Below are 12,006 nucleotides of genomic sequence, written 5' to 3' on the forward strand. Positions count from 1 at the left end.
TAATATTTTATTTTTCACTTTTATGTTTTTTTTTCATTTTAGCTTTTATTTATAAGAACAAGTGTAAATAATATTGTATTCTTGCAATTATTTCCTGTCGCATAATTAAAATACACTAGCTGATGAGCTGCATGCTTCATTACTTTTTTTTATTTATACACATTATTTAATACTTAACAATCGAATTAGCGACTGGCTAATTAATTTTAGATTACATTATGTTTGAAGAACATAATATGAAATTTACAGACATTCTAAAATAATTTGAATTTTTTATAAAAACGAAATAAAAAATTGCGTCTGGCACCTATTTAACAACATTGAGATAATATACATATATGGAGACGACACCGCCTACATCACTTATGTTCCGCTCAACATACGCCACATGACGTATGTTGAGCGGTTTTTTTAATGGTTTTAAAGTGAAACGCATCAAATATGCCTTCGAGTGTGTTACGAATTACGATATTGCACAAATAATACGGAAATGTGCAAAGGAATAACTTTCATCGGTAAGAACCTAACTAGATAATAATTTTTAAAACTTAGTTAGAGCAAAAAAATGGCGCACAGATTTTGTTCGTGGTGTCTCCTCCATACGTATAGTAAATATTATCTCAATGTTTAACAACGAAAAAAACGTCTTGCATTAAAAAAACTATGTCTGATGGATCTATCTAAAGGCAAAATATTAAAAATTACGCGTTAAAAAATGACTTAAAATTAAGGAAATTATCCTGTGCAGATAAGATGCGCACTACTAAACGCAACCACTGCGACCAGCCAGACAGCCCGGACTCTAACCGAAATAGTAAGAGGAACAGTATATCAAAGAACCAACTATAGGTACTAGAATTCTCACTTGTCAACGTCGGTAGCTCCTATACGATTCCCAAATGTGATTAAGTAAATAAGCTCCAATTGTGATTTAGTAATTAAACCCCAAATTTTATTTAAAAGTGACAATTCACTTGTTTTCCAAAATGTATGATTAATAATAATAATCTGCCATAATAATTGTGATTTAGTAATTAAGCTCTCAATTGTGATTTAGTAAATAAGCTCCAATTGTGATTTAGTAATTAAGCTCCCAATTGTGATTTAGTAAATAAGCTCCAATTGTGATTTAGTAAATAAGCTCCAATTGTGATTTAGTAATTAAGCTCCCAATTGTGATTTAGTAAATAAGCTCCAATTGTGATTTAGTAAATAAGCTCCAATTGTGATTTAGTAATTAAGCTCCCAATTGTGATTTAGTAAATAAGCTCCAATTGTGATTTAGTAATTAAACCCCAAATTTTATTTAAAAGTGACAATTCACTTGTTTTCCAAAATGTATGATTAATAATAATAATCTGCCATAATAATTGTGATTTAGTAGTTAAGCCCCTAATTTTATTTAGTACAATATAAGTGACAATTCACTTGTAATAGATTGATATTATTGTGTACCTACATTATTACAACATACTTAAAAATTTGTTGCCATGAAAATCCACGTAATTCTTATAAATTTTTATGTTTTTTTATTTTCCCTAATTAATAAAAGAAAATCTTTGTTCATAATGTTTTGGACTTTGGTTTAAATAATAAGTAGGTACCTCAGAAACCTATTTGTCATTTGAATAATAAAAAACTTAGTTTGTTGTTGTTTATAATAAATAATATAATTATGATTATATAAATATGTATATTTTATTTACTTACCTGAGTGTCACAGACAGCCTTTCTTCTGGACCAATGCACCTCCTCATTGTTGTTTCTGAATGAGTCAAAGCAGGTCTCAAAATAAATAGCAACTCATCAAATGTAGTAACAGACATTTTATAAAATTTGAAAAAAATTGCCGGATGTTGTTTCAGAATCAAATGTTTGGTATGGAACTGTCCCTTCAGTAATCTTTCCGAAAGTATAGGATGTACCCAAAATTCTCTATTTCTTCTTCTTTTTCTGTACTTCATGTACAAAATAATACTTCGCGATCTCTGCACGATTTCCATAGCGTCTACGTCCCTACAGCTCTGCCGACAAAATGATCGAAGATGTGCGTCGTGTGCGTTGAGTCTGTGAAAAATCCGCGACCGACTTTTTGCGCGTCATGCAGACTTTTTGTGCGCCGCAGACTCGATCGCACAAAAAGTGTGCCGTCTGCGCCGGGCCTTAAGCCGCGTATAAATTAAGCGCGGCAAACCATCGAACATTGGCGCGCGTTGCGGCCGCGCACTATGTAGACGGGATCGCCGCGCGCGGCGTCGCGAACATTGCCGCGCTCGAACGTGCCGCGGGGCGATCCGCTCGCTGTCGGTTTTTGAGACCGCATCAAAGGAGCTTCAGTCGTTCGCTCGCGCGCCGTGTGGACGGTTTGTAGTTTTGGTGATTTGGCTCGCGCGGCGTATATGTAAAAATGGACAACGAAAAGTGCCGTTTACTAATACAATTGTATGGCGCTAATGAATTTTTGTGGAACAGCAAATCCTCCCAATGCCACAATAAATCGCTGAGGTATGATGCGTGGGTAGAAATCAGTAAGAAAATGGATATACCTATTCCTGACTTGAAAAAGAAAATGACTACACTTTTGGCGACCTACAGAAGATATGTTCGTGATGGATCGCCTGCCGCGCGCGGCAACTACGTTCAACTTAAAATATATCTACATATTGGCTCGCGCAGCAAATGAACGTCAACTCTGGTCGAACATTGGCTCGCGCGGCTGCCGCGCTTAATTTATACGCACCTTAAAACGAACGAAATATCACAACGAAGCAAATTTTGGGAGAGTGATGTGCACCAAGGACCAAGGCTTCTCAATCCATTATAATTTTTTGACAACTAAATATTGAATACTGAATAATATCAATGTTTAATCCTATAATATCAAAAAGGATTTTATTTGTGTATAAACAAGAAAATTGTATTTCTATTAAAATAATTTTTAAACGTAATTCTACGCGAACGCAGGATAACTATGAAAATATGCTAATAATGCAATGATATCGAAAAACAACAACTGAAACATAATATGGAAATAGTATTTATTTCCTTTCAGCCGCATTTCATGTGATTTACCTAGATTTCATAGTATAGTATTTGCGACAAATTATCTTCAATGAAGGGACTATTACCGCAAACATTAACATGATACTATTACGAGCTATTTACCGATGAAGCCATGTCGTCGTTTAAAAGGTTTCGTTAAACGTGGTTAAACTGTCCCTGAACTCGCACTTAATTGCAATTAATGGAAGGATAGGAACATTCACATTTCATTCAGCTTTTAGCTATACAGGGTGTAATCGTTAAGTGTGCACAGGCGATTTTTCCGTAAGTATTACAGATAACAAAAAACTTTAAACTGATATCAAAAGTACTTAACCTAATGAGTAAAATGGCGGTAATAAATTTTTAAAAATAAATCGAGAAATATCAAAAAAATTATCTTTATACATGAAGTATGAAATATGAATATCCCATATACATTTAATATGAAAGATTTTAGCTTTCTTTTTCTTTTTTTGGTTTTCTGCTTTAATTACTTCGCAAATTTGAAGTGACATTTTCCACGTTTTTCCGGACATTTTCACGCATTTTCCGGATATTTTCCGGGAATTTTCCGGACTGTCCGGGAGAAGCGTGGAAAATGCTCGGAAAATGCCTGGGAAATTCCCGGAAAATACCTGGAAAATCCCGGGAACATGCCTGGGAAATTCCCGGAAAATACCTGGAAAATATCCGGGAAATGCGTGGAAAATTCCGGAAAAACCGTGGAAAATGCCTGGAAAATATCCGGAAAATGCGTGAAAATGTCCGGAAAATTCCCGGAAAATGCCTGGGAAATGTCTGGAAAATATCCGGAAAATGCGTGGAAATTTCCGGAAAAACCGTGGAAAATGCCTGGAAAATCCCTGGAAAATGCGTGAAAATGTCCGGAAAATATCCGGAAAATGCGTGAAAATGTCCGGGAGAAGCGTGGAAAATTCTCGGAAAATCCCCGGAAAATGCCTGGGAAATTCCCGGAAAATACCTGGAAAATATCCGGAAAATGCGTGGAAAATTCCGGAAAAACCGTGGAAAATTCCTGGAAAATATCTGGAAAATGCGTGAAAATGTCCGGAAAATTCCCGGAAAATGCCTGGGAAATGTCTGGAAAATATCCGGAAAATGCGTGGAAATTTCCGGAAAAACCGTGGAAAATCCCTGGAAAATGTCTGGAAAATATCCGGAAAATGCGTGGAAAATTCCGAAAAAACCGTGGAAAATGCCTGGAAAATATCCGGAAAATGCGTGAAAATGTCCGGAAAATATCCGGCAAATGCGTGAAAATGTCCGGAAAATGCGTGAAAATGTCCGGAAAATGCGTGAAAATGTCCGGAAAATGCCTGGAAATCCCCGGAAAATGCCTGAGAAATGTCCGGAAAATGACTGGGAAATGCGTGGAAAATCCCCGGAAAATGCCAGGGAAATGCTCGGAAAATCCCCGGAAAATATCCGGAAAATGCGTGAAAATGTCCGGAAAAAGCGTGGAAAATGCCACTTCAAATTTGCGAAGTAATTAAAGCAGAAAACCAAAAAAGAAAAAGAAAGCTAAAATCTTTCATATTAAATGTATATGGGATATTCATATTTCATACTTAATGTATGGGAGGGTTTAAAGATAATTTTTTTGATATTTCTCGATTTATTTTTAAAAATTTATTACGGCCATTTTACTCATTAGGTTAAGTACTTTCGATATCAGTTTAAAGTTTTTTGTTATCTGTAATACTTACGGAAAAATCGCCTGTGCACACTTAACGATTACACCCTGTATACAAAAAGGTAATAATATTTTTCATTTCCCTGATTTGAACAATGATTTGACATTATTTATGAATGTTTGTTATAGGTAATTCAATATTTAGGTTAGGCACGTACCTACCTAGTAATTATTTAGCAATATAAATAGGGTCTATTAGTAAAATTTAAAAACACTATACATACCTATGTAGTTTATCTACTCATGTGATATAACAATAACATAAACTGCTTCATATAAACTTTTTAAAGTTCTAGTATAGATACTAGTAGGAAATTAATTACATTTTATGTGAAATGTTGTTTACATTTTATATTATAAACATTTCGTTCGACTTATTTTAGTAACGCAACTTCAAAATGTAAAGGTCAAATTTCTCCTCATCCTCATCACCTCTTAGTTAGTTTGTAGGTAAAAAAAATTACCCTTTGGTCTTACGGAAAATTTATTTATTGAAAAAAATAATCTTTTGCTAATTCAATACTGTAGAATGTAGATGATATCCTATCGCACTTAATTAACATTGTGGTAAAGATGGATCATGGAACACCCAAAATGTAACCTATGTTACAAAATGTTGCAGAGACTGTTTATGCTATTTTAAAAGCTCGAACGTTGTTAACTTAAATATTTCACGGATTTGTGCTTTTATCTCTTCGCGTGTTTAATTGAAGCATCATTTTACAGGGAAACCTACTTTAAACTAGTTCAAGCGCCCGCAGGCATCTGACACTGTTTATCAACAGCCAAGACGGACTTACGTGTTCTTCGAGGCATGAGATTCTCGGTGAAATTTACAGCCGGCACTTAGACTATTGACCGGAACTAAGATGGAACTTGAATGAGATTACATGAAACTTTTCATGCGTTGGAATTGAAATTATAAATATTTGCATTCGATAATTAATTTATTATACGGGATAAACGACTTATTGAAGGTAGCTATAAGCTAGAGTAAAACAACAAGTACCTACGTAGGTATAGACATTGTTTCAATAAGTATACGATGTGGTCAAATATTTAAAAATCCTTAGAAAAATAAAAAAATGATAAAATCACCTCAACTTTTAAAATATTATAAATGAGCTTTTACTGTATTATATTTAAAGTAAGTATTGAAAGAAAATGGCCTCAATTAATTATAATTAAAATAAGTACGGTCTATTTATGTTTTACAAGTAGTACAAACAAGTAGGTACCTAATTTAGTAAATGTACTGGAAACAACGAACTTGCAAATGACATCCTACAAGCTTGCTATAAAAGCTTGATGTTAAATTCAAATGATACGAAAAAAATATATAATATTTATAGGCGTGCGAGAGACACGTCTGTAATAGAAAAGCAGCTTGAATAAGTGGTTCTTACGTCCCAAAGGAGAGTAGGTACATGGCTACAACGTGTATCTCTCACTTATAATATTATGAGAGCCGTTTTCTTCAACACACTGTTCTAAATGTAGAATCCTTTGTAAACAGTCTTCTTTATCACAAAGAACTTGTCATAATATAACTTTTGACAAACGTTTCTCATATTTTATTTTACATACCTATCATGCAGAAAACATTCTAACGGACAAGTAAAACAAAGTACTGTTTTTCGCTTAAGATTAAGCCAGCCTGTGTTGTGATTAATTAAGAAAGATATGTTTCTGAGTATTTCCCTGATTATTATTTCAGCCTCTGAATTCATAATAGTGGTTTCATCAATGTTCTACTAGTTTTTAAAACCTATCTACGGCTACGAGTAGGTAATTAGTTGACTGGATGATTAGAAATCATTGTAAATAGAGAATTACTATTATAAATTCTTGTTTAACAAAGCGTTGTTGTAATAAAAATTTCGATTTCGCAAATGTAATGCAAACTTATTGATAAAAAATAATGTAACTAAGTACCTACCTGTATCATTGTAATCATACATAAACTGTAAATTCAACAAATCAAATATCATACAATATCTACGATATCGACAGTGGTTATTAATTTTAAATAGTCGTAGGTAACTGGCCTGACTCTACATTATGTTCGGTCGTATACATTTAAATATTAGCTACAATCCTCATCATCATTAGACAGGGCGATTTATAAATCAAGTTAAACACAATATTACTGGTTATACTTATTCCCTTAGGACCTGTTATAATGCCTTCAACGTCGCTTTATTGTGCTGTTTAAATCCCTCTCCCTTAAGTTAAATCCTAAGAACGTGATTAAATTTTTTACGATATTTATTTACTGAATTATTAATTTGGCAGTCACCACATTCTAATTTAATAGGTGCGTGTACGTATACTGTACCTATATTATAAAATATCTTAGTTTCGTATTACATATTATCTTGATCTGTGCTATCACTATTGGGTAGGTAGAATATGTAAAATTAAAAGAAAAAGAAATTATATACTACTTTCTTTATCGATTTCAAAAGAAATAGTTCGTAATAAAATGTATTTAAAGTTCTATTTTATCTATTAACAATTATAAGCATCAATAAGTTACGGGAGCTACGACTTTAAGAACACTGCTATAATTTTGTACTATTTTTACTCAACCTTTCAAACTTTTCTTCCAAGAAATCATAACATACTTACAATATAAAACCAATCACAAAGAAACATCATAATATTATGAGATTGAAATTGAAAATCTCATAATGCACAGAGAACGTAGCTACGTATAACAAGTAACAACCTACGTGCAAGTCTTTTTAATCTTCGTAAATAGTTACTTTATACTTATGACTAAAGGCTAATAGTAATTGAACGTATTTTAGCAAAATTACATATCAGAAATAAGTTTTATGCTTTATTACAAATTGTTTAATATTTTATTGTTGATAAAATAACAGTAACAACTAGATCTCTTTAATTTGCTAGTATTGCATTGGTAAACTGATTAATTGATCTCACTAAATGTTCGTAATCACAAATGATTTTACGCTAACAATACAGTTAATATGTAATTACTGATTATATCATATTACGTAATTTTGATTAACTTAAGATTTGATGACCGATATTCTAATACACGAGTTGTCTATTTTTAACAATGAACAGAAAAATTAATGAAAAAATATGCATATCCGCTTCATACATAAAGCACGTCACGTTCTTTTAAGTTTAAATTTAACATATAGGTTGCAGAGGAAGCTTATCGTCAGTTTAATACCTACTTTATTCTGTGGTATCGTTCTACGCTAGAGTCTAGAGATATGCTTTGTAAATTGTGCGGCTACACAAAGGACTACTAATATTGTTTGTGGATAGTTTGGTTGCGTATCGATGTACCACGTTTACTCAATATGAATTAAATACTGTCTGGGTGCAAAAAATAAAGTGCACCAAATGTTAAAACACAACAAACTTACAGGATGTATTTTTTTTACCTATTTTTCGTATTTGATGCATTCTATCTCCTATCCTTTGAACGCATATCTATAAATATTATATCTACTTATTAGCTTTGTGTAAAGTTTATAGGTTGCGAAATAAACTAGATTAAACTTCAAACGCTAAGCGTGTCCGTGATGGCTCGAGCTAGACTGGCTTAATTAGGTAGATAACAGTTTATGTTTTTAACATTATCATAGGCAAGAAATAAAGTAAAAGCGGTAGATAAAGTTCTTATGATTATATACATAAACGATACACAATATATCCGATAACCTTTTGACTGCATAAAAGACTAATGATTCAAACATAGGAACGACAGTGAACCCAAGTAAAACTAACGATTTATACCTAAATATATATTTATAAATTCAAGCATAATATCATCAAAATTTTCAAAATTATTCACTTCTGATGACGCTTCTTTGCAAACACACATTAAACATATTATACCTAACTATTCGTAGCGTAAACGCAATAACTTAGGCTTAAGTAAAATCCTGAAGTGAAGTGATTATATCTTCTCTTTACTTTTATAAAAATATGACCGTCAGTACGGGTTCCGCCGAAACCGGTCCACTGGGGATCTTCTAGCGTACGCCACCTACATCTGGAGCGAGGCCATCGAGAATCATGGTGAAGCACTTGCTGTCTCCCTTGATATCTCGAAGGCCTTCGATAGGGTCTGGCATGATAGTCTTATTGGCAAGCTTCCATCCTACGGTCTGCCTGCTGGTCTCTGCGCCTGGATCTCAGATTTTCTGAGAGACCGGTCGCTTCGGGTAGTCGTCGACGGCTGCTCGTCCGACCAAATGGCTATTAATGCCGGGGTCCCTCAGGGATCAGTTCTCTCCGCTACACTCTTCTTGCTACACATCAACGATCTGCTGAAACCCGGTATCTATGGGTACGCAGACGATAGCACTGTTGTGGAGAGATATGTATCCAGCGCGCGAACCAGTACGGCACAAATCCAGTCTCTACGAGAGACGATGGTCGATCGCATGAACTTGTCCTTACAGGCGGTCTCCGATTGGGGCGATGCCAATCTGGTCAAGTTCAATGCGACTAAGACCCAGGCGTGTCTATTCTCCGCTAAACGGAGTCCATTCCACCTGACTCCGACTTTCCAGGGTGTATCCGTGCCGATAACCAACCACCTCGAGCTTCTTGGCATTACCCTGACGCCTACTCTGAACTTTGGTTCGTATATAGAATCCAAAGCCCAAGTAGCCTCAAAAAAGCTTGGAATTCTGGCGAAGGTGAGACAGTATTTCAGCCCGGGACAGCTGCTCAACCTTTATCAAGCACAAGTCCGATCGTGCATGGAGTACTGCTCTCACCTCTGGGACGGTTCCGCCAAGTACCAGCTGGAGGCGCTTGAGGCGATAGAGAGGCGTGCCAAGAGGCTAATAAACGACGATGAGCTAGTAGGCAAAAAACTCCAGAGCCTCGCCCACCGTCGCAGAGTGGCAAGTTTATCGGTATTTTATCGGATACACTTTGGTGAGTGCGCTGCGGAATTGCACGATTTAATTCCGCCATCCCCGTTTTTCCATCGATCGTCGAGGCGCACAGACTCTAGGCATCGCCATATGGTGGATGTTCCATGTACCCGGACAAAGCGGTTCGGATCGACATTCTTCATTCGAACCGCGAGGGACTGGAACATGCTTCCTGAGTATGTGTTCCCCGACGAGTACAATATGGGGGTCTTCAAGCGAAGAGTGAACGGGTACCTTCTAGGGAAGCGCGCTCCATCATAGGCCACATCTCAGCTTACCATCAGGCGAGATCGTGGTCAAGCGCTTCCCTATCACACAATAAAAAAAAAAAAAAAAAAAAAAAAAAAAATGAGAAGAATCGTTTCTGGAATACAAAGTACCTACATCAACAATTTTTGCTTATTATGATATCGACCTAATATATTTTAATTGGGCCATAGCCCAATGCCCATAATATACAACGTAAATAAAGTTTTATCTAGTTTCAAACAACACAACAATTAATTATCTTGTTATAAAGATTTTTATTCGTCTTATTTGATCGGGTGATTTTTATAGGACTGGATGACCTAATTAATCAGTGAACTGTAGAGCAATAACTTAAAATTAAATATTTTTTATTTTGTCTGCTAAATACCTTTACAAAATGATTTATTTATGCGTCAGGTTTGATTTTCCTGTAATTTCTGGGCCTTTATAGCTCTCAAACTTTAATGCCCGCGCTTACAATATTGATGACTTGCGCTTTGCAAAATCAATGAAATACATTTCACGGCACTAGGAAATGAGTAATCACAAAGGAACAAAAGCTTTTGTACCTATAGTTTACCTTTAAAAAGGTACTAATGCATAGGCATGGGCGGCATGGCTTACTAAAAATCTATGTTATAATTATGTGAATTGCTACTTGTATATAAGTAGATGTACATAGTTAGTAGAATATTATTTATCAGATACAGGTATTTCAGTTCTACACAATTGTCGACTGCCTCTATAAATGTATGCAATCAACAGCTGTTTCTCACGACGTCTGAAAATTGTTTATATTTTGTAATAGTCTTTTGTATAAACTATATCTCCTTCATGCTTCAGATAACCTACGTCTTGAAAACCATCATACATCACCATAACATACCTGGGCTATGTATAATATTAAAATCACTTGTTGTTTGTTATACTCTTTAATGGTTATACAAATGTACGTCGACCTATTACTCAATCATAAAAAGCTCTGAGCTTTAAGCTCATAGCAATTTATTTTTATAAATGCTACTAACCTGTAAATCATCACCAACTGCAATCATTTCAAATATTGATGCTATTCATAACAATATTATTATTTACTAGGAGTAAAAGTGTCCAAAATCGAGTACCTAGGTACTTATAGAAAGTTTCACTACGCCGCGCCTGATCTTTGTAGTTTCTGCAATGTTATACGACCACTACATATACGACCACGTAAAGATACAACTTCATAAAGTTTCAGTTCATACAAAGACGGAATTTGTAACCAATTTAATTAGTGTAAGCAACTTGTTTTGCAGGTACAAGTACGCTTGTTGACTGAGAAACTTATTTCCCGCCTCAACTTTATTCATTATTTTTATACAAAATTTCGGTAAAAAATTTAGGTCAATTTAATGAAGCTTTATGAATTAAAATGACATAAATTAATCAATTTAAATTACATTAATAAAAACACCTTGTTTAGTTTTAAATTGAAATAAAATATTCAATAGATAATCCTAAAAACTTACAGGTAAATACTGTTGACAATTTTCAAGTCAACAGAAGCAGAACTGAAAATAATCTTACCTTTATATTATGCAAAATTGTTAAGGGTAGTGCGGGTCGAATGCCATGTGTTGTCGCGATAGAGAAGTGGAGTCAGGGCGCTGGGCAGGCAGCGTGCAGCGCGACGGAGTCCCGAGGCGGCACTACCGCGACCGCCCGCCCGCCCCCACTGCGAATTCCTCGCCGTGATTAATCGCCGAGCCACCTGCGGAGCCTTTGTATACCACTAATGTGTTCCTACTCTAAACAATTCTCGATAAAATACAAGTGAAATAGTAACAATATTTCAGTCGATGATATCATGAAACCACATTGTTAGACGTTATTAACATCTAGCAAGAAACACGTTGAATGGAACTTTAAATAGGTTTTTCTGAAGTTGAGTTCTTTTGCTATTAATATGCATGAAGCACGTGAAAAAGAGTGCAGCATATATATAAGGTCATGAGTACGAGAGTAGCGTTTTATCGTGGACTGCGATGCAAACAAAATTTGTAGAACACTGAATATTCAGTACCT

The 12,006-nt window shown here is 35.0% G+C and overlaps 1 protein-coding gene across 1 annotated transcript in view; it reads right to left on the bottom strand.

The window, feature by feature from the left end:
- The window catches only part of Rbfox1 (RNA-binding Fox protein 1), a 101,651-nt gene extending 89,990 nt beyond the window's left edge, over window positions 1-11,661 (bottom strand). The window contains exon 1 of the mRNA XM_089699178.1: window positions 11,509-11,661. The gene's annotated coding sequence lies outside the window, so the exon portion shown is untranslated. The remainder of the gene's footprint in view (window positions 1-11,508) is intronic.
- Between the last annotated feature and the right edge of the window lie 345 nt (window positions 11,662-12,006).

This window comes from Colias philodice, chromosome 9 (assembly GCF_061535455.1).
Source record: "Colias philodice isolate Cphi_HAF_F1 chromosome 9, ilColPhil1 Martin Lab GWU primary, whole genome shotgun sequence".
Lineage (NCBI taxonomy): Eukaryota > Metazoa > Arthropoda > Insecta > Lepidoptera > Pieridae > Colias > Colias philodice.